Consider the following 20,934-nt stretch of genomic DNA (forward strand, 5'->3'; position numbering starts at 1 on the left):
GCAGTCAAATTGGCCTATTAATCCCCTTTGGAAACATTTACTCATGCCTGCAATAGGGGCTGAAAACCTGGAACCTGAAATTACTTTGCCACTTTGTTAAAGATTAGCTATCCAAAATGAGCAAGGCTGTCGATCTTCTTATATTGGTGGTCCTAAGAAGAAGTCAGATTCAAACCGTTCAGCAGCTCTGGGAATCCTGCAGGCATCCCAAGATGTCCCCCTTGCACTGTTATCTTGGATCCCCAGCATCTTTTGGAAACTGGCAGTGCCCCAAAACTTTTTCTAGAAGTGACTGGGGGCAATTTAAAAAGGGGTATGTATCAAATTCGGGATATTGAACATTCCTACACTGAGCTGGTGTCTGAAGAGGGAATCTAGGCAAGAATCTGTGCCAGCAGTGCAGCTGCAGTGAGGCTTCCCTGGCCACTATGAAAGAGGCAAGGGATGCAGGGAGAGATAACATTTATTATATGACAACTGTCAGCAGTGGAAAAAATCAGCTACCCTTCATACTCATAGGACCCTCTCCAGGCCTGAAGCTGAAGCAGGAACTTTATGTGTAGGAGCAACTAGCTGTTAACAGCCATTCTTAATGTTCACAACCACTAAGGTTTCTGAGATTGGAAAAGATGATGCATTACATCCTCATGCCAAAGTCTCACACTTGCCATCCTTTCAAATCTTCCTATTGTCTGTTCATATGTAAAAGACCTCAGCTCTTACAGACTGGAGCTTGTGCTTACTTGTATTTTATGTACTGCTCTCCCACTGGCATTTTTTTAGAAGAATATGTGGTGGAAACAGTAAGGACTCTTGTCAGGACAGCAGATTAATAGGAAAGCAAGTGAGACGTGTGTTTTTTATCTGGGACTGCAAGAAGTGTGCAAAGTTCTGCCATCACAAAACATTACTGAAGAAATTGTTCTTTTTTATAAAGACAGTTCCATTAAAAATATTTTTTTCTCTTTAACATAGAAATTACTTTTATCTTAGCAAGAATTATCTACAGTACTAAGTCTAGACACGTTCTTCTTTATTAGAGAATGTTTTTGTATGAGCCACTTTCAAAAAGAGGCTTTTATGTTCCACCAACTGATGAGTGTTAATGTCAGTGCAAAGAACAGGATTTTTAAAAGAAAAAAGTTAATGATGTGGGATGAAATTAAAATTTCTGAAGGAAGTTAAGCTGACAGTTCCCCATGAACGCCATATTCAAACACAGATTGATGCAGACCTACCGGGAACAAGGACCAAATGGGATGCTACATCCTACCCTTCTCCCACCCCTAAGGGTTATTTGGTACTGCAAGTGTTCTCTAGCCCAAAGTCCCCAGTTACTGTCTCACATCGTACTTCCCCTGGTCCAACCCCATTGATGCTGCAGCTACATCTGCTCTGGCCCAGGTAAACCCAGAGTTTTTCCATGCTGTCCCATCAACACAGCAATTACCCACTTACATTAGATGTTACACATGAAGTCTAATAGCCTGTTCAACAATAATCAGTGCTAAAGGTCTCAGAGGTGAATGCAAAATTGACAAATACTCATCATGAAGCATTTAGGCAGGTCCCTAATAATTCCAACACAAGGAGGATATTTTTAATTTATTTCTAAATTTGTACTGACCAGGTTCCCTGATAGTCTCTTTTTTTTTTTTTTTTTTTTTTAAGCTAGGGGAGCTAAGGTTATACTGACCACTCTCAACTTATTCTTGTTTAAAGTCTCCAGTGGAGTGAAGTTTCACAGATTAATTATTTTCTGCTGTATATTGACACCAGTTATAAACTTGTTACCTTTAAGGTTACTGTTCTTGTACTCCTGTGAATAGGAACACTAACCAACTTGAGGTCATTCAGTCAGTGCCGTTCAATTTTTATTCCACTGCCATGTACCTATTACCTTCCTAAAATAGTTCTGGTTTTTATACGGAAAATCCTTAAATGTAATCTTCCTTTTCTGAAAGGATTTCCAGAATCATAAATATTTTGTGTTGTTCCTTTTTAGACTGGAAGTTTCGCTTTAGAAATGAGGGGGTGTGGCGGGGTTGAAATAATATTCTTTTCAAGGGGAGATCATAGCCCCTTTTTCTTTCTTTCTTTTTTTTTTTTTTTTTCAAGGTGAGAAGATGTGCAGTTATCACACATTTATTTTTATACTCTGGTTCAAGATGTCAACTCAGATACACATCCATTCACTTCCTGCAGGCAACAGAGGTATTACTGGTGAGCAATTTATCAATGGGAATTGGACAAAGCTATTCAGCTCATTTTACCATATGCCGCAGCCTCCCACACACAATAGCACAACATCACGTCTTTCCTATTAATATCAGCTGAATGTCCAAGTTCTGTCCTGAGAAGAACTCATACAAAACCAATAAATGCATGGGTAAAAATCTTAGCTTTGTAAATAATACCTGCATGAGGTACTGGGCTGCACAGAATGGTAAGGGAAATAGTAATAACAAGGCTGAGATGTTGGATCATGGCGGAAGTATGTGGTCACATACCACATATTAAGGGAATAGTCTGTGCCAATCCTGTGGCATTAGCACAATATGAACTTCTTGAAGCAGAGTCATGATCAGCACATTCCCTTTGGCTTGCTATAGTGCAGTAAAAGGACAGGGCTTCACCAAAAATATATGGGCTCATTTGCAGACAAAGCAGGGAGGATATTATGGCTTCTGGCAAAGCAATGAACTATGCAAGGCCAAGAAAGAGCAAACTAGATCACAGTAGGGAAAGAAACTATCTCAGAGACAAACTTATGCTGTTTTCCTACCATGACACAGTATTTCAACAAATCCTTGGAGTGTCAGAAAGAAGCAGGCTGAGAAAGGTGACGGGAGGATAGCAGAGATGCAGCATTAATTGTGTGATCCATGACTCAGTCACTGAGCTACCGATTGCCAAACATAACCGTGCACCTTTAGAGAATATGAACACACAGAAAGCTTTAAGAAAAGCAAAGGTACATTAAAAGCACGCATGAGAAAAGCAAACACTGAGAAAATAGGAAGGACAGAGAATGGCAAACACAGAAAAGGAAGCAGCAGAAATAAAGGCAAATATACACAGAATGAGCAATGGACAGAGAGAAAGGTAAACACATAAGCAAAAAGTAGTGATTAGAAGAAAGGTTATCCCATAAATCTTTCTAGAGTTTTATTGAGCCACTGAAGAAGGGATTCAGTTGTAAGAATGACTTTACAGAATGAAGACAGAACAGAAATTAAAACCTGCTTTAATTAATAGCTATTCAAAATTTGCAATTGGAAATGATAGACTTCTCTTTTTATCTTGGTTGTCTTTCACAGCTGCAGAGAAGATTCTGGAGATGCAAATGACAAAGGGTCAAAATCTACGAAGCAAATAAAAAAAAGGTAAAATATATACATATTTTTTTTTTAAACAAACCTTGCATGGTGGAAACAGTGAAAGTACTGTAACCTTGCTTTTTTATCACTCTATCAACTGTAACATTTTTTCACATATGCAAATACTTATGCATTGCTGATTGACTGATGTGAGAGAGGGAGGAATACTTGGTCTTTTGAAGTGTTCTCTCAGCTCACGATTACTGGGTAACAGTCAAGTTTAGTACAGTATGATTTCACCTTACAAAATTTTGCAGTTTGCACCGACACTTCTGGCAGCCATTGGAAGTAATTTCAGATAGCATAGCCCAAAAGACAGGAAAAATGAGTTTCTGTATTTTTCTAATGCAGTGTCAACCTGAAATATTAACAGTGCCTAAAGAAAAACCATGTTGCATTTCTGCAGGAACACCCACACACAGATGTAGGTATTTTCTGTTATGAAAAATTTGCCATCTGAATTGGTCTAGAAAACTTCTAAGTCAGAACTCAAGTTAACATCTTAAAAAATATATTCTTGACAATAACAAATAAATCCAGTTGTTTTGTTGCTTATTTAAAAAGCATAACAAATCATCAGGTGACTACAGTCCCACTGAACAACCAGTTTTGACAGGAGATTATTTTCCAGGGTCACTATGGTTAAGCAATTAAACATCTCTTTCAAAATTCTCCTGGGATTATTTCTATTGACTTAGAAAGCTATAAATGGGACCTGTGACTCTCCACTGAATGGGACCTGTGACTTCCCCTGAAACAAATGAGGACATATGCTGGTTATTAAAGGACTGCGTTAGGTACATCTTTGTAGACAAATACTGGGAGATTTCATGAATTCTGGCGAACATCAAAGTCCTAAAAAGCACAATGTGTCTTTTTCTAATACCTAAGCTAGGAACTTACCATAAATGATAGAACTGCTCTAAAATAATTGCAAGCAAGCTGTCCTTCCCCTTCCCAACATTAAAGTCTTTGAGATAATGAACTATAAACAAATCTGGCTTGTGTGTTATATTGTAGACTTTGAGTAACTCAGGATACAGTCACTTCCTACTACACAACACTTTGTGCTGCCAGTTCTCCTGTCAGAACCACAGTCTATGATACCACCAAGGTCATCACAGCTGCTCTGAGCCTTATTTGGTGCAGAGTGGAATGTCTCAGAAAAAAATGAGGGACTTTAAAATATTTGCTCTGGACTTGGGAGAGCTCTGCTACAGCAACAAAAACTGCTCTCAGCTGGAACAAAAATATACCTTTAGACACAAATGACAATCTTCCAGCAGCCTGAACAACACATGGCAAGGTAAGGAACATAACTTCAATAGGGGAGAAGTAAAACAAAGTTGATCTCCAGCAGAGATGATTAAGAAATAAATACCCTAAGGTCTTGCAGAACTCCACTCCAGGAGCTGCCACTGGCAGTCAGCTAGTGATAAAATGTCCTTCCTTCCCATAAACGGGTGATGTAGACCATTTTGATTCAAAAATTCTAATTAGCATATGCTGTACAGCAGGTGCTCTAGCAACATCATAGATATCTGAATAAAAGCTTAAAGGCCTTGGATTATATTTTAACACCAGAACAGGAGGCTTTAATCAGGTCTGCTATGCCTGGCACATACTGAGATTTAATTAGATTTAGCAATAGTAATCATAACGGAAATGCTTGAGTTTGTGGGGCTTGGGGTTTTTTTCTTTTTTACATCAGCAACAAGACCTGAGGGGAACTCAGCTTACTTTTTCAAGGTGATTTCTGTGCTACCTTGAGGCTCTGACAATCTCTCTTCCTCTGGTCTTTTCTGGTGGCCAGATTCCAGACTGTAGGTGTTAACTGTCCACAGCCTCTCGCTTTTGGATAATCACTTAAATGCTTGGATGCATCATAGCTGGAACATGTTACCAGATTAAAACGGAAATACAACACATGTACTGCTGTAAATAAGCATGCAAAGCACGCACTTTGTTTCAAGGGGAAAAAAAAATGTAAGAAATAGCATCTAAGAAAAGACGTGCCTGATTCAGGTCCTCCATCATGAACTCTTAGTTAACCCAAAAAACCCTTTGCATGAGAATCATGTTTTGTGTTTATTTACTGCCAGTTGATATATGACCCAGTTCCCAGAGACTTAAATCCACTTGACTTAGGTGAGGATTGCAGAATTGTTCCCTCAGGTTGCATGCTATTGTCCTGATGAGTCATTAAATCTGTTCATGACCTGAGGTGCTAATGCAGTTTCTTCATGTTTCCAGTAAATCAGTTTGCAATGCATTAATATAGGAAGCATTTGATTTCAAGTTAAATCATTTCATTTTCCTTCTTAACCAAAACAACTTCTATTATCCTTCTGCACTGGAGAAACATGCTTAACAACTTCCTTATTAAAAATAAATTTGTGCTTCAGCACAGTAGCACCAAAAGCAAACAGCCAAACAAAAGGACAAAAAACAAGCACAGGGACCAGAAAATATGAAGGCAGGGGGTGTAAGCAGAAGGAGCTAAGCTACTTCCACACTAAGAACTGGCCTCCCAAAAGAGACATTGAGTACTTGCATGATTAGACCAATGAAAGTGATTTCGCTTTGGAAAGAATTTATGACCCACTTTCAAATCCCTGAAGAAAACAGGGATTTAAAATGGGAAAGCTGAAAAGCCACAACAGCAGCAATGCAAACGTCTGCTCTTTTTCTCAGTCTTATAATAATGTCATGGCCCTGATGTTGAAAAAACACAGACTATGTCAGCAATGTGCTGGAGGCAATGGAAGTTATCAATCAGTAAAGTGAAGTGGATTTAAGCAGCTTAATAGAGGGCAAAATTCAATTGATTAATGGTTAGGGAAGTACTCACTGACGTGGGGGTTTCAAGGAATTACAATCTGATTAAAATTCCATTTTAGAAATGAAGGGATATAGGATGCTAATCAGTCTAAACCACAGATTATTAGTGCCAGCTATTTGTAAGAGCTGGGACTATTGTGATAAAAACAAAACGTGACTCAATTTTGATGAGCAGGGGATCATTTATTTACTTTGAGAACTAGAGCATGTCAGAGTAAATAACACCCATGCACTAAGCTTACTAGTCTCTGACTGTCATTTAACACCTGAAAACCCCATTGTCTTTTGATCGGCTTTGCTGGGAAAGGGAAAACCTGGATCTCTTCAGTTACCTACAATGCAATAAGGTTCTGCATGTTCAGCAGAGCCACCTCAGGAGGCTTTCGAGTCCTTTACAGCACTTCAGACTAGCGTGCTTTAGCAACCAATATGGATTTAGAGGTCCTGCCAGCAAGACAGGCTGCAAGAATGCTTCTTTCAGAGATGTTATAGCAAGATAAAATCGGTGTCTGTAGTCCTAAAATATTTCTTCTCCTTCTTTTTTTTTTTCTTCCTTATTTTAAGATGAACATCTATTTGGGTTAGGAATTCAAAAACTCAAGAAACCTTTGAGCAACAGTAGCTGAGATCTGCCTCATTACGCTTATGTCCCCATAAAGTGGAAATCTCATGGGCTTGCTTGAGAAAGAAGATTTAAGGCAGTTTTTCTCATCAGCTCCTAAACTGAGCAGACCATTAGTGCACTGCAGTATTTATACCATGGTTTTAGTAGCCTCAAATTTGAGCTTTTCCAAACCACATTTGTACTGTTTCTGGAATGCAGTGTCTTGTGCTTTGTATGTTTTCTTTCAGCTCCGCTATTGTCGGTATTGGTTTGCTCTGGCATGGCTTCTAGTTATGAGTACAAAGAGCTGTGACATCTCAGATGAAGATGTGTAAAGTCAAACTTAAGATTTAAATCCTTTAACTGGAGCCAAACATCTGTTATCAATTGAAGTTGTGTGCACTGATCCAAATTCGGAGTTATTCTGGCAAATTAGGTCAATTTCCAAAGATTTATGAGGACAATCTCTAACTAAGGATTTCGGTTCGGTTTGGTAAGAAACAGGCAGAATATATGAATAACTCCTAGTTTCCTTGTAATTGATTCTCCTGGCAAGAATGGTGTTCAGCCCTGGGGAAAAAAATTTAAAAAAAAAAAAAATAAATAAAGAGAGATTTCTAAAATACAATATTTTCAAGTATCTACATAAGGCATTATAATAGGCCAAGATATTTATCACATTTTATTTTTTTATCTGTTATTAACTTTTTCAAAAAACAATCAGTTCCCTGAACTTGATGAATGTAGGTTCATTTGGGTGAGATGTCAAACATACAAAGGGAGAATTAAAAACAAACATACAAACAAATTCCAGTCTGTCTCCTTCATCCAGCAAAGATCACTGGCATCCAGACCTCCATGGCCTAATTTAGGCAATCTTTCACTTCTGGACCCGACCTCATGTACGAAGCAGAAGATACCTGGGGCAAAATGAACATCTGTAGACATGAATGATCTTAAAGACTCGATGAACTTATGGGTCTTTTCCAACATAAACAATTCTGTGAAAATATTGGATTTTCCTGACAGACTTGTTGCACTCCTGCTTAAAACAAAGAATATATTGTATAACCTCCATCAAGCTAACAAATCACTGGGAGAAGGTCAGCAGTTCTTCACATGTGCCTAGCTTTGCAGTTCACATTTCCAGGTAAGGAACAGTCTTTTTTTGTAAGGGGCTACTTGTATTGACCTTATTGCCATGGAAAAGCTTCTGACTGGAAACTACTCCTGACATATCCCTCTCTCAGGCACCCACTGACAAAGGCACTTGCCAGATTTTAAAGACCTACTGGAAGGAAAAATACATGGTAGAGGTGTTTCAGCAGTTTGGGTAGAAGCTGGTTTCAGAATACATTATTGAATGACACTAGATGGCAGAGCAGCTGTTTTGAATTAGTTAAAATGACATCTTCTGGAGTGGGTTGCTGCCATTTTATTTTATGATATTACAGCTTGAAATGGTGTTGACATATATCTATGCTGGCTTTTGATTTTAATGAATTTATTGGCTATAGGCTGAAGTCAAAAGTGTAAGAGGATCAAAATGAATTTTTTAATATAGTCCAAGGGTGACAAAAGACTAAAAGCGGGGAACAGAAAGTACCGTCCAGCAGCCATTTGGCTACGTCAGCTGAATCTCTGTTCCTTTGACAAAGGAGTATATGAAAGTCTGGGGTCTAAGAGAATCTGTTGAATTAGGGAACTGGAAGATTCTGGACAAGACCATGAAAGAAAAGATCAGAGCACTACAGAAGGATGCAAGAAGTTTGGGATTAAAAACACAGAGTGCTGAGTCTGGGCTTCATGACACAGAGAGTGGTTCCACCTGCTCCCATGGCCCGGACAAGGCCATGTGCCCCAGCTGTGGGAGCCCTCCGAGCCTGATGGGGGTCTTGTCTCAGCACTACTTGCATGGACTTCTATGGACCTTTTGCTGGCAGCACCTTCTCACCATTACTACTGCCAGCAGGCTGGTTTTCACCTCATAGTTATCATCCTGAAGGGCAACTTTTCCTTGCACAAATCCATATCAAGCCTAAGGCACTTGTCCACCATGGCCTGTGGAAGGGTGAGTGTGATGTGGCTGTTTTCACCCTCCGTATCCCAAAGATGCATGATCTATGCTAACATAACCAATTGCTCACCCAACATAGCTTAAAACTGTTCACCTACAAACACTGAAGTTTTACAGGAGTCCTCATAGGGATGAGATCAGTATTAATCCATCATTACTTCCATCAGACACAAGGCAGAAAGTCTTGACTACAAGGAACCAGAGATATGACGAGGAGCAGAGACTCCCAGATCCCTGCCCTACCCACTGAACCATGCTGCTCAGTCATCATGTTGCAAATCCCAATCAAAGGTGGAGCATGTTTTTTACAGCCACAAGGCAGAAGGCAGACTTTTATAGCAAAATGCAATTCATTTCCATATCTCCCTCAAATCCAGCTGACCTGGAAGTGTTCAACAGAGCCATGTAGGTAGCTCAAACAATTTTCCTTCAGGATGACAAAAAGCAATTCAGACAGCCTTGCGCCCCCTTTCTTTCTCCTTCCTTCACAGAGCCAAGTGAGAGTCTTTTACTGAAATGAGTGTTTGCAAGTATAAATTTCAGAAATGCACCATTACGTCCCAGAAGACATAGAAATAAAATGTGAACAAGACCACATTTACAACACTGTACTATGAGATGAGGTTTGCCAGGGCCCTTCTGATGTTTTTGGGTCAGCTGGAACATGAGCCAGAGTGCAAAGGAGAGAACAATTTTCAGAGGATAATTGCTGTCCTTTGGTTCCATGCATGGGGTTAGGGTCATCACTCTCTTCCCTACCAAGTGCTGCTGCTGGCAGAACAAAGGACATACTTTGCTGCCAGAACAGATTGCAGACACACATCAGTAAACACAAGCTGTAAACACCACTTCACACCTCTGCAAACTGGACAAAGCCCATGAAGAGAGCTGAAATAATGAACCAATGATTTCAGAGAGATGCTGGCATGGAAGTTGCTATGGAAGCAAAAAGAAATATTTTTAGATTGTTCTTGCGTCACATATTCTCCCACACAGAAACTCCCATTCCCTCAAATTACCTTTAGTGAGGAGTGAAAGATGAGCATCTCTTCACTTCATAATCCATTTTGCCTGTTTCCTGAGCTGGTAGTGAGCCCATGTTGGACTCACACTGCAGGCCCCCAAGAACCTGAAAGTTATTAAAGGACAAAAAAACGTATGTGGCTGCTCTCAGAGAAGGCATGATTTTTTTTTTTTGTGCTTTAAAAACCATGGCTAATTTCTGTGCACTCCTGTAATGAACATTCATTTGTTTCTTTCTTCTGAAAGTGCAGCTGACATGATATTAACTCAGATATACAAGAAAAAATGAAAAAAAAAAAGAAAAGTACATTAGTTAAGTTAAATGCATTATGCAGAAAACATAAACAGCCACATGTTTGTGCATAACTGGATGGCTCCCTAGGGAGTAATTAGCATTTTGGCAGAGTAGCTTGCAACTATTTCTGTTCTTCTACCAGAGAAATTTCATGGGGAGAAGCCTGTTTTGGTTACTAAAAACCAACTTATTTTATATTATTTTAGTATAGCTACATTTCAAGGTAGATAAGCCAGCCAACTTTGATATTATCTATCTACCAGTGACCTCCTCCCTCATATTCTCTTGCCAGTTTTAATGACAGTTTTAAGATAAAATATGAACCGGAAAGAAAGAATACTGCTCATGGATGGTCTTTCTGAAGTGTAGCTCCATTTTTGCAAATCTACATTTTTAAGCAAACATATTATTTTCCCCGTAATTTTGTCATGCAATAAAATTGATTCAAAGTAGCATTAGGGAAAACACTCTTTCAGGACTGGCAGATATCTTACTCAGAGGAAAGGACTCCTATAATATCTACAAGCCAACAGGCTTTGGGGCTGTACAAAGACCTACACAGAATTGCCAGGCTGCAGATAAGGATCACTTTCACAGAGCCTCTTCAACAAGTCACAGGATGGTGGGGAGAGCGCCTGAGATGTCCGGTTTGCACAAGTTCCTCTTTATAGTCACGCTAAGAAATGCTACCCCTCAGATAAGACTTCCCACAGCAGACATTTCTTCCTAGATCCAGTGCAGTGTGTTAAGAAAGTGCCAACAAGCACCCCGATGCAGCTGGGGTAGGTATTCTCAAAGCCTTAATGTTTGTTTTTGCAACAGACTTCTTTAGACAAAGGCGGGAGGAATAAAATAAATGTTATATGCCATGAAACAAATGGGGGAATCCCACACTTGTTCCTTTCATCCTGCAGCTGTACGTCATAACCAGCCCTTTTTCCCCATCCCACAGGAGAAAGCAAAGATGCTGAAGCGGAACACAGGCACCTGCAATTTCTGTATTTCTTAAGAGCTTGAGAAGGCTCCCAACAGCCTTTCCATACCAACAGAAGTACCACCACCCACCCTGCCCACAGCAGTGAGAAACACCAGAGCAGCAGGCTGGAAATGGAGGATTTGCTCCAGCAGCAAACAGGCTGCACTGAAGGAAACCCATCGGTAGAAGGAAGCAGCTCTGTGATGAGAGACAAGCAAGGTTCAGGAAGAGAGCTGCTGATAGATGCCCAGTGAGACCAGTCTTATCCATTCATCTGTCAGGAGACTTCAGTTGTTTACCAAGGCCTCATCCTCATTGTGTCAACCAATGTGTTTTATTAATAGGGTGAATTAGCTTGCAGCTCTTAATAAATTACTGGCTGACATCATGTTTTGACTGCTTTTGATTTGATATAAGGAGAGAGATGCAACAGTAATCACCAAAAGGAGTAGATATCGCTATCCATCACATGACAGGGTGATTAACGGAACTGCTTTGAACTCTGCCAGTTAGTCCTAACCAGGAAACAGAAAAGCAGCTTCTCTCTGCAACACTCACAGAGACACACCTTCTCTAGAGCTGCCTATATGGATGAGGGGAAGGAGACCTGACATGGCCTCCATCACTGAGAGGAGGGAAAACGAATGGGCTCCACCTCAACATCAAAGATGCAAAAGGGAGCAGAAGTCCTTAAAGCTTTCTTCTACCTCAGCAGGAAGAATAAATGTTTAGAGAAGGGTGGTTTGGTCCTGCCACCCCTCATACTTTACAACTCTGAAGCATGCTGTACAAATATGAGGCTAAACTTTTTGAATGCAAATGACTTCCAGTTTGAAAGCAGGGTTCAGGATTACCTATAAGGTACATGCTGCCTCTTCAGGGACAATCTGCTAAAGCACGTGAGAAGTGAAACACACAGAAAGCTTTTCACAGCCTCTACCTGCAGATTACTGAAAATGTGTTCCTCTGCTCAAGCCCCCATCTTCAACAAACTGTGTGCTGTCTCAAGTTCTAATGATTATACCTTCCCCCAGTGTTTTATAAACTTTAAACAATATTTTCTCTTCTGATTACGCTTTAAAGCAGAGCTAGATCCCCTTTTTGCAGTTCAGGAAAAGCCTACTGCCTTGTTGTCACTGGTTTGGGACAGGCAGTGTTCCCACCAGGCTAAGCTATGTCTGAAATAAATATCCAACAGACCATCTCAACTCACTGAAGGGGGAAAGCATGAAACCCAGGTGGACAAAAATGATTTGTCTGTAGCAACAAGTGTCCCTTGAGACAGCAATTATAAGTCTATAACCAAGACAGGGTAATGAGAAAGGTAATTCTAGACTAGTTGGTAGGCCAGTGGGAGGGGGACAAGAAACAAAAAGCTACCAAAGGTGGTTCTGCAGCATGACAAGTTGGGTTTGGGTGCTGGGAACAGCTAGGGTCTGCAGCAGTGAGACTGATCTGGAGAACAAATAGATTCAAATGAATGGTTTAGCAGTGACTGGCAAGTAAGCACCCAGAAAAAAACATCAAAACTCTCAAAAAGTTTGCAGCAGCAAAGAACATCTGTGACTACAGCAAGTGACGATGTTTTGTTCTGCAGGGACACCTGGGTTGGGCAAGGGCCACTGGGGTGATTAATCAGGTGAGAAACTTAATCTACCTACTTAGGCCATGGAAGCTAGGAACACTGTAGTACTGCCAAGGATAGTATTTCTGGGTAAAGTGTTTGTTCAACTCAGAAAAAGGCTGCATTGTTCTAGAAATAAAGAGCATGTTGTCCAGATTTCCATTGTAGTACCTTGCTATACCTTTCTCACAACCACATCACAGAAGCAAAAATCCTGCCTGGGAGGTGTTTGTCCTTTAAACACCCCAGGAAGAAAGGGAGGATCCCCTTCAGACACAGGATGTGAGAAAGAGCAGAAAATAGTGCAGCAGTATCCATTCCTGAGGCTGAGTCTTTGCCTCCCTGGGAAGGTGTTTGTGCTGGCAAGAGGCAAGAAGATCATTGCAGATAATTAAAACAGGACACGGGTTTGCATCTGCTAACCACATCATGCCCATTTACTCAGTTCCTTCTGCCTTTCTCACTTAGTGCAAGCAGGACAATGCCCCAACAAAACTGCCCTGAATGAAGAAGCATAGCACAGAGGAAGCCACTGTGGGCACAGATAGTCATCTGTTACCTGTGTTTCCAGTACAAGCCCTGCAGTTCTGCCATCAAAGGACAAGAGTGTGATGATGTGGGAGGTACTCAGGGCTCTGCCTGTGCTCAGCTGGCCCATGGTCACCCAGGGACAGCGTGCATTGTAGCAGTAATGGCAAAGGGGTAGGACAGCAAACTAAGGACTCCAAATAATTCTACTTTTATTACATTATTTTAAACAACGTTGTGCTTCAAACAGGCTTTAAGAGACAGCTGAAGAATGTTGGTAGAAGAAATAAGGCTGCAATATTTATTGTACAAAGCATTTTAGCAGAGCAAGATCAGCTGTGCCAGTGCAGACAGAAAAGAAAGAAGATAGCCAGACATCAGAACAGTGAATTTTTGGCTTAAAATGATGGTCATTGTTTTCTTTGCTTACTGCTAACTCTCTTCCCAGCTAGCTCTGTGATAATTGCTTTTTCTATTCACCTCATCAGTCACTGTATAGTAGGTATTATAAGAAATATAACTGTCCACAGTGGAAGATCCAGACTCTACTGTTTTTGTTGTTGTGAGGAAGCTAGCATCAGAAATGGTTCATTACCTGGTTTATCTGCATCAGTGATCTTACCTTGACTGAAACGAAAACTCTTGTTCCAAACTTTCAGTTCTATTCCCTCACGCTAGTGAATGCTGAAAAGGACTCCGTGGATGTTAAACACGTTCAAAGGTAGATTCCATTACAGATATTGTTAAGTGTTCTTAATAACAGGACAGTGATTAAGAAACTTTGCTTCACTTTACAGGCTGTAAAAGTTGTCTGTTCCTCATTAATGATAAAAATAGATTTCTTCCCATCATAGATGATGGTCTCAATGTTCATTTGTTGCCTTTGGTAGACATATTCCTATCTAAGCTAAAGTATGCATACATTTTTATGGAACATTAAAGTGAGAAATAAGGCATTTAGGATAAGGTCGGACCATTCAAGCTGGGACTGCAACACAGTTTAGGTATATTAATTCTAAACACCAGATCTGGAAAGCCTTCCTGCTGGTACTGCTTTACATCGGTCATATTTACAACTCACAGAGAAATTCCAAGCTGAGCCTTGGAGCTCTCAGGACCACAAGGTTTAGTTGCTTGGGTGTAATTAACCATACATGATGAGCCTGGTGCTCAGTCTAGCCTTTAGACAAAACCTATGATCCCTGAGGAGATAAGTTCTGTGTGGGCTTAAGCCGGTGACCACAACAAAGCACCAGAGCTGTAGTTAGTCTGGGCAGTATTCACCTTCACATTAAGACCCCTAAATGTGTGTGCCTACTTCTGTGTGAGGTGTCAATATTCCCATCATACTCAGCAGACATCTAGTCATGCAGTCAACAGAGGCAGGAGATTGATCTAGCTAACCAAAATTTGACACCAGAGATGGACTGAGCTACCCAGATGTAGATGCCCACTGCTGTTTTAGTTGCTGTAGGATACCCTCCCTGAACTCTGGCTGGCACTCCAGGAGATGAAGACCTCCTGTAAGTCATGGGTCATTTCTGCCAGTACTCTGCAAACATTTCAGATGCTCTGAGGATCCCAAATGGCTCTGTGTGGGCAACTGAATTGCAGCTCTAATGGCTGGTTAGCTGAATACCTCCATCAGCTACAGCAAGACCACACTACAATTAGATCTACCCTAACTGTAATGGGACCATAGACTCAGGTACTATAATCTCAAATGGGAGCTGACCACTTCATTAATAAAAACAACAGCTAATGGCAATATGCACTTATACACAACTACTTATTGGTCAATAGTCTTTCAGGGAAGTGGAGACTTGATGTGAGGTTTTGTCTAAACCCAATTTTGGCTTGATTAAAACTTTAACTTCCAGAAAGACAACCGGGGTAGATAACTTACAGCTTCTCCTGGAAGCATCTTTCGAAGAGTAACATTGTATTCATTGTTAAGAAATGTTCTCTTTTCTGTTTGGATTTGACCAGCTTGAGTTTGAAAACATTAGTTCTTGTTATATTTTTGTGTAGTAGATTCAATAATATTTTAGCAACCAATTTTTCCTTGCTGGTTCTGATTAACAGTAACTGAGACATTTCTTTTGATTTGTTCTTCCTCAATATTCACTGCAAATCAGCCATCCTACATCTGAATGGTTTCTGCACCTTCTTCCAATCTTGTTAACTTGGTTTAAAACTGTCATAATCAGGTCTTTATCTGTTCTCACCAAGAGTGTATGAAAAGGTTAAATCATGTCAGCTCATTTATACATCAGACATTAGCTCCTTCAGCCAGAGTATTCCAAAGGGAGCTCACCTGGAGTTGTTTGTTGCATTCTTTTTGCTTCTCTGTTGCCCATTGCCTTGCTCCCAGGGGTAGAAACTTTTGAGACTGCATGAGATAGGAGAGAGAGAAGAAAGGAAAAGAACAAGATGCCCTCTGCTATGTGAGGCTGGCTGACATGGCTCTTAAGAAAAGGAGCAGCAATGGCTGGCAGTGATGGGCACTGAGAAGTTGGAGTCCAGAAGGGCATGCAGCAAAAATAAGCAAACAGCTTGTTCCAGAGCTGACTATAATTTGAAGAGCTGATTGAACTGAATGGTTTCTGATACAGTTCTTCCTCCAGTTCCTCTGGGTTTAAAATAAAGAACAAGGAGGATTACAGAGCGGTATTGCCATTATCAGCCCCCATGCTACAGCTGTTAACAGGGAGTTAGCTGATGAAGTGTATTTGATGTACTTGATGAAGTGGCAGCACAGGCGAATGAATTTGTTGTTCACTCAGGCATGTGAAGATTTTGACTATAATCCCAGCTCTGACTATTCTTCTGCTTCCAAAAGCAACTTAATCATAATGCATTTCTGTTTCCCCAATATCCTTTTCCCCCTTTTTATCTACCTCTATAAAGCCAGGACTTAGAGTTATCACATCTTTTAATAAAGAACCCTGAAGCCCCTCATAATCTCTAGGTGTTACTTTCTCCTCTTTCCTATTCTTTCAGCTCAGAAGTGACAATGAAATTAGGTGCAACATTTCTGCCTAATTCCTGTGAGTAAATATTCATCCTACATCCAGATTTCCTCATGGTCTCCCATCCCAGTATAGGACAGACCCATAATTCCCTACCCCGTGGCTATACGTATCTAGGAATAGCTCTAGTTAGTAAATATTGTATTCACCCTGACATCCAGAATACCACCAGTTTCTTTGTTGTACTACTGTGGGGACAAAAATGGCAAGAATGTAAGAATCATTAGAGTGTAAGTTAAATGCCGTGCTTTCTAGAACAGGCACTTCAGGCAGCTGCCGAAATAGCTCTGCTGAAAAGCAGACTAGCATACCAATTTTCAGATTTTCAGATCTTACACTGTGCAAACCAATGCATTTGTAAATTCTTTCTCACTTATGCAACTGTATCATTATACATGCAAACCTTTAATTTATTTAAAAAAAAAAAAAGTTTAAAACTGTTTTTTAAATAATTCAACTGTGTAACTCTGTAGGAAGGTCACAAAGGTCATAAAGGTTACCGATTTTAAGTTTTGCCTGTATGAGACAGAATAAAAGTTTGCTATTTTATACCATGATCTACGAATAAAGTTAATTTATTTCAAGGGTTTAATACATCAAACTTGAGTTTCATGTCTTACTATGTCATCTAGCTCCTAGAACACATTTTTTTTTCTGTGAGTTACAGCAATGTCTCAATTATTCTGATGATTATTCATACAGAGGGGGAATAAAAGAGAGAACAAGGTTAGTTTTACTAGACCCAAGTCACCCACTTGGTCTCATGCCAGCATCCACAATAGCACTTCGGGTAGGAATGAGCCTTAAAGCATCACACTTGTCAATTTTTCATCATAAAAATACAGACAGTATTAATAGCTACTAGCATTTCCGGAGTCACACTTGACTTCTGGAAGGGGATCCCCTGCCACATTCCAGAATTGACGTCTGCTGGGGACAGCCGTCTTTACAAGTGCCAACTGAGTTCCTGCAGGGAAGGGCCCGCATCCAACATCCCATCTATCAAGCAGAAGGCAGACAGAATTAGCAGTAGGGTAGAGAATAGATGTCAGAAAATCTTGAAATCAGCATGATATTCTATTAATGAAAGAGAAGGAAAATATTAAAAGAAAGGAAAAAAAGGCAAAGAACTCTTGGTTTGCATGCAAACAATAACTTTGTAGTTTTATACAATTTTATTTAAAAAAACAATGAAGATTCAAAATTGAACAGAAAAAAAAAGAAAAAAACTTATATGCATTTTATATATGTTTGCCTCTGTATGACAAAGTAATTCCTCTTTTTCCTTCCCAAGTCTTGCATATTTGTATTTTTTGCACATCTATTTATGGTTAGAACAGTCTAATGTAACATTAAAAGAATTAATCTTATCACACTGAGGAAGTACTGGAAGATAAAATCAGGATTGCTCTTTGATCATTAAATGGCTTTAGAATTCTGCACACAAACAGATCTCTCCCTTATCAAATGTCAGAGACACAGTTATGACTGCTTGTGAAAGATATATTTTTTCCTGCTCAAACATACAAACAGAGATCTCCACATGGGACACATGCCATTTTATTTTTAAGTCTTTTCTCAGCTAGATAAATTGGTTCTTCATAGGGAGTGGGAGATAAATTTTTTATTTTGTTTTCTGTAGGAGAGGGGAGAAAGAAGAGTTGTATAGCAGCAAATTAAACGAAGGGTCTGTATGTCATACAGAGGTGTTTATAATCTTGGAGCACAACTACCCAGTTTCAGGTAAGTACTCTTACATCCACAGTACACACCATGTTCACAATATATGGGGGGGCAGGGGAGGGGGGAGGTAAAGTAGTGTAACATTATTATAATGACTTGCAAGTAAATTCCTTAACAAACATGGAAATATTTTGGGTGATGTTTATATGCATAATGAATATGCTAGTTAGGATGCATTTTAGGACACAATACACATGTTCACTATATATGTGTATTCATACTTAAGTGAGGCATCTTTATGATTCACTATAACCAGCCCCAGGTTGGCGCTGGGCCATGGTGCATGCAAGACCAGCATGAATGGTGGCAGGTTGGTTGGGAGAGCAGGGGCACAGCAGCATCTGGGCTGTGAAGGAGGGAAATGGAGGTGGAAGCCAGAAGCCAAGGATGGGAGACTCAGAGTAGGTGATTAAAATGTCAACATTACCAATCTCTCTTCCTTTCTCTCTTTCTCTCTCTCTTTCTTTCTTTCTTTCTTTCCTTTTTCTTCCTCCTTTCCTTTCCTTTCCTTTCCTTTCCTTTCCTTTCCTTTCCTTTCCTTTCCTTTCCTTTCCTTTCCTTTCCTTTCCTTTCCTTTCCTTTCCTTTCCTTTCCTTTCCTTTCCTTTCCTTTCCTTTCCTTTCCTTTCCTTTCCTTTCCTTTCCTTTCCTTTCCTTTCCTTTCCTTTCCTTTCCTTTCCTTTCCTTTCCTTTCCTTTCCTTTCCTTTCCTTTCCTTTCCTTTCCTTTCCTTTCCTTTCCGTTATGGTTTAACCCCAGTTAGCAACCAAGACTACAATAGCAACACACTTGCTCTCCCCCACCCCCTGAAGTGGGACAGGGGAGAGAACTGAAAGGGAATAGAGAAAATCTGGTCCTAAATGGCCGATCCCAGTGAGAGAGCAAACAGGCAAAAGGCAGAAAGGTCAAAACACCAACTGGGAAACAGCAGAATGGCAAAAGGCTAAACTAAAACCAAACCCCCAATGGAATGAAACTCCCAAACTGAACTAACAATCTGGAAAACCCAAATGGAATTAATGGAACTAACTAGCCCGAAAAGCTGGCTCCAATTATATAAAGAACATGAAGCTATATGGTAGGGAATATTTCCTTGATCAATCTAGATGTCAGTCAAGGCGTTGTCCTGCTTGTGGCCCACTCCTACAAATTTGCACCTGTAACTGGAGGGCCAAAAATCCTTGGTCTTCCTGACAACTGCCAAGATATCAGCAAGTTCTTACACTCTTTTCACAGACTCAAACCCACAGCTAGTTACTGAATGAAAAACATTCACTCTATCCCAGGGAAGAGCAATGTTATCTCATACTAAATCCAAACCAAAAGACTGTGCTAGCTATGAAGAAGGAAAAACTCTATCTGCATGAAGAAAATTAACTCATTTTCAGTCAAACTAATACACTTGTTTGAATAGTTATCAACGATGTTTATGTGCTGACTTAAATAACCTCAGTAGAAGTCTAGAAAATTGTCTTGGATTGAATGGCCAAAGGTCAAGTAGGAAAGGGGACAGACGAGGAGACTCACAGCTCATCTGTTGCACACCAGCCCCTGCAATTCATGCTTACTGCTCACTACTGCTCACTGCCAGACATGGTAACTATATGAGAAGCTTGTTTAAGTGAATGAGAAGGACATTTTGTCTGGAATGTAGTCCTAAAAAAAGATATGATGATTTACTGCTTTTTTATAAATTTATACTTTTCCCATAGCCCAGTGTCTTCCTCACCCCCTCTCAGACTCTCAACAGACATGGCTCCTGTGTCTGTTTTGCAATGGAGTATTTCAGAACTTGTTCAAAAACTCCATGGTGTGTTCTGCAACACCCAGTCATAACATGCCCTAACAAAATGATGCAAAAATTAAATTTCTAGTCTTTCCTCAAGACAGATTAAAAAAAAAAAAAAGTAAATAAATTAAATTTTAGATATTCAAAGTTTTTTTTTCCAGGAAAATATTTTTTTTCATTCAGAGGATTTGACTCGCTAAAGTAGATACATACAGTTGAGCAGACCACTAGAGCCAATAAAAGAATCAAGTATTTTCATAGTTGATGTCTATATATACCTTCATATGCACATAGAGACATAAACATGCACTGCTATTGCTTAGCAAAGGCTAAGAGAAACCCAAAGAGGCTGAATGGTAGAACAGTGGCCCTGGTAAAATTTCCTCCATTTTCTGACAACAGGACAATGACATCTTTCTTTTTCTTGGGGAAGACATGCACACCCACAATGCCACTAACCTGAATAAACCTGGCAGATGACAGGATCTAGCTCAGCACAGAGCCCGGGCATGGGGCACGTCATAACAGGTCAGCTTAAAAGTGACACTTCCCAGCATGTGCTCAGTGCTCTGAGGTGTTTCTTCCAAATCTACGTACAGAATGAAGTCAGTGGAATTACACCAGGGATGAATTTAGCCTCGTAACTTTACTGATCTATTTCCTACAATTCTCTTAAGTATTCAGTTGCTTCCTGCTAATTATTTTTGCATTATTTTACAGAGGGCTAGTGTGAGCCACATGGGCTTTTGTAAAAGGTTCTTTAATCATTGTCCCTCAAAGTAATTTAAGTTTCTGAATGAGTTTATACAGTAGTAAAGAAGCTGTTAGAGAGAAGACAATGGTTCTGGTCTTAGGAGTTATTAAAGTGAAGCTAGTACTTTCCATACAAATCTCCTTAACAATATTTTGTAAAAGCTCATGCCAAGCTGAGTTTGTGCTTTGGTGAAGTTAATGGAGCTCCCCAGGCATTCATAAGAGCCTGGCCTGAATGGGCTCAATTACTCATGTAAGGAAAAAAAAATGT

General features: G+C 40.0%; 2 long non-coding RNA genes across 5 annotated transcripts in view; one reads left to right on the top strand and one right to left on the bottom strand.

Moving 5' to 3' along the window:
- The window catches only part of LOC135576479 (uncharacterized), a 52,414-nt gene extending 38,531 nt beyond the window's left edge, over positions 1 to 13,883 (top strand). The window contains exons 2-3 of one of the 3 annotated variants that reach the window (XR_010468244.1): positions 2,119 to 3,386; positions 11,173 to 13,883. This is a non-coding gene — a long non-coding RNA (uncharacterized LOC135576479). Of the gene's footprint in view, positions 1 to 2,118; positions 3,387 to 7,388; positions 7,976 to 8,034; positions 11,003 to 11,172 lie in introns of those variants that run through there. The other 2 variants (XR_010468248.1, XR_010468247.1) reach the window with 2 other exon arrangements.
- LOC135576478 (uncharacterized) overlaps positions 1 to 20,934 on the bottom strand; it is a 52,007-nt gene that overhangs the window by 24,128 nt on the left and 6,945 nt on the right. Inside the window, exons 3-5 of one of the 2 annotated variants that reach the window (XR_010468241.1) lie at positions 9,922 to 10,031; positions 7,627 to 7,745; positions 7,228 to 7,395 (exon numbers count right to left, since the gene is read on the bottom strand). This is a non-coding gene — a long non-coding RNA (uncharacterized LOC135576478). Of the gene's footprint in view, positions 1 to 7,227; positions 7,396 to 7,626; positions 7,746 to 9,921; positions 10,032 to 20,934 lie in introns of those variants that run through there. The other variant, XR_010468243.1, reaches the window with a different exon arrangement.

Source organism: Columba livia, chromosome 1 (assembly GCF_036013475.1).
Source record: "Columba livia isolate bColLiv1 breed racing homer chromosome 1, bColLiv1.pat.W.v2, whole genome shotgun sequence".
In the NCBI taxonomy this organism is placed as follows: domain Eukaryota; kingdom Metazoa; phylum Chordata; class Aves; order Columbiformes; family Columbidae; genus Columba; species Columba livia.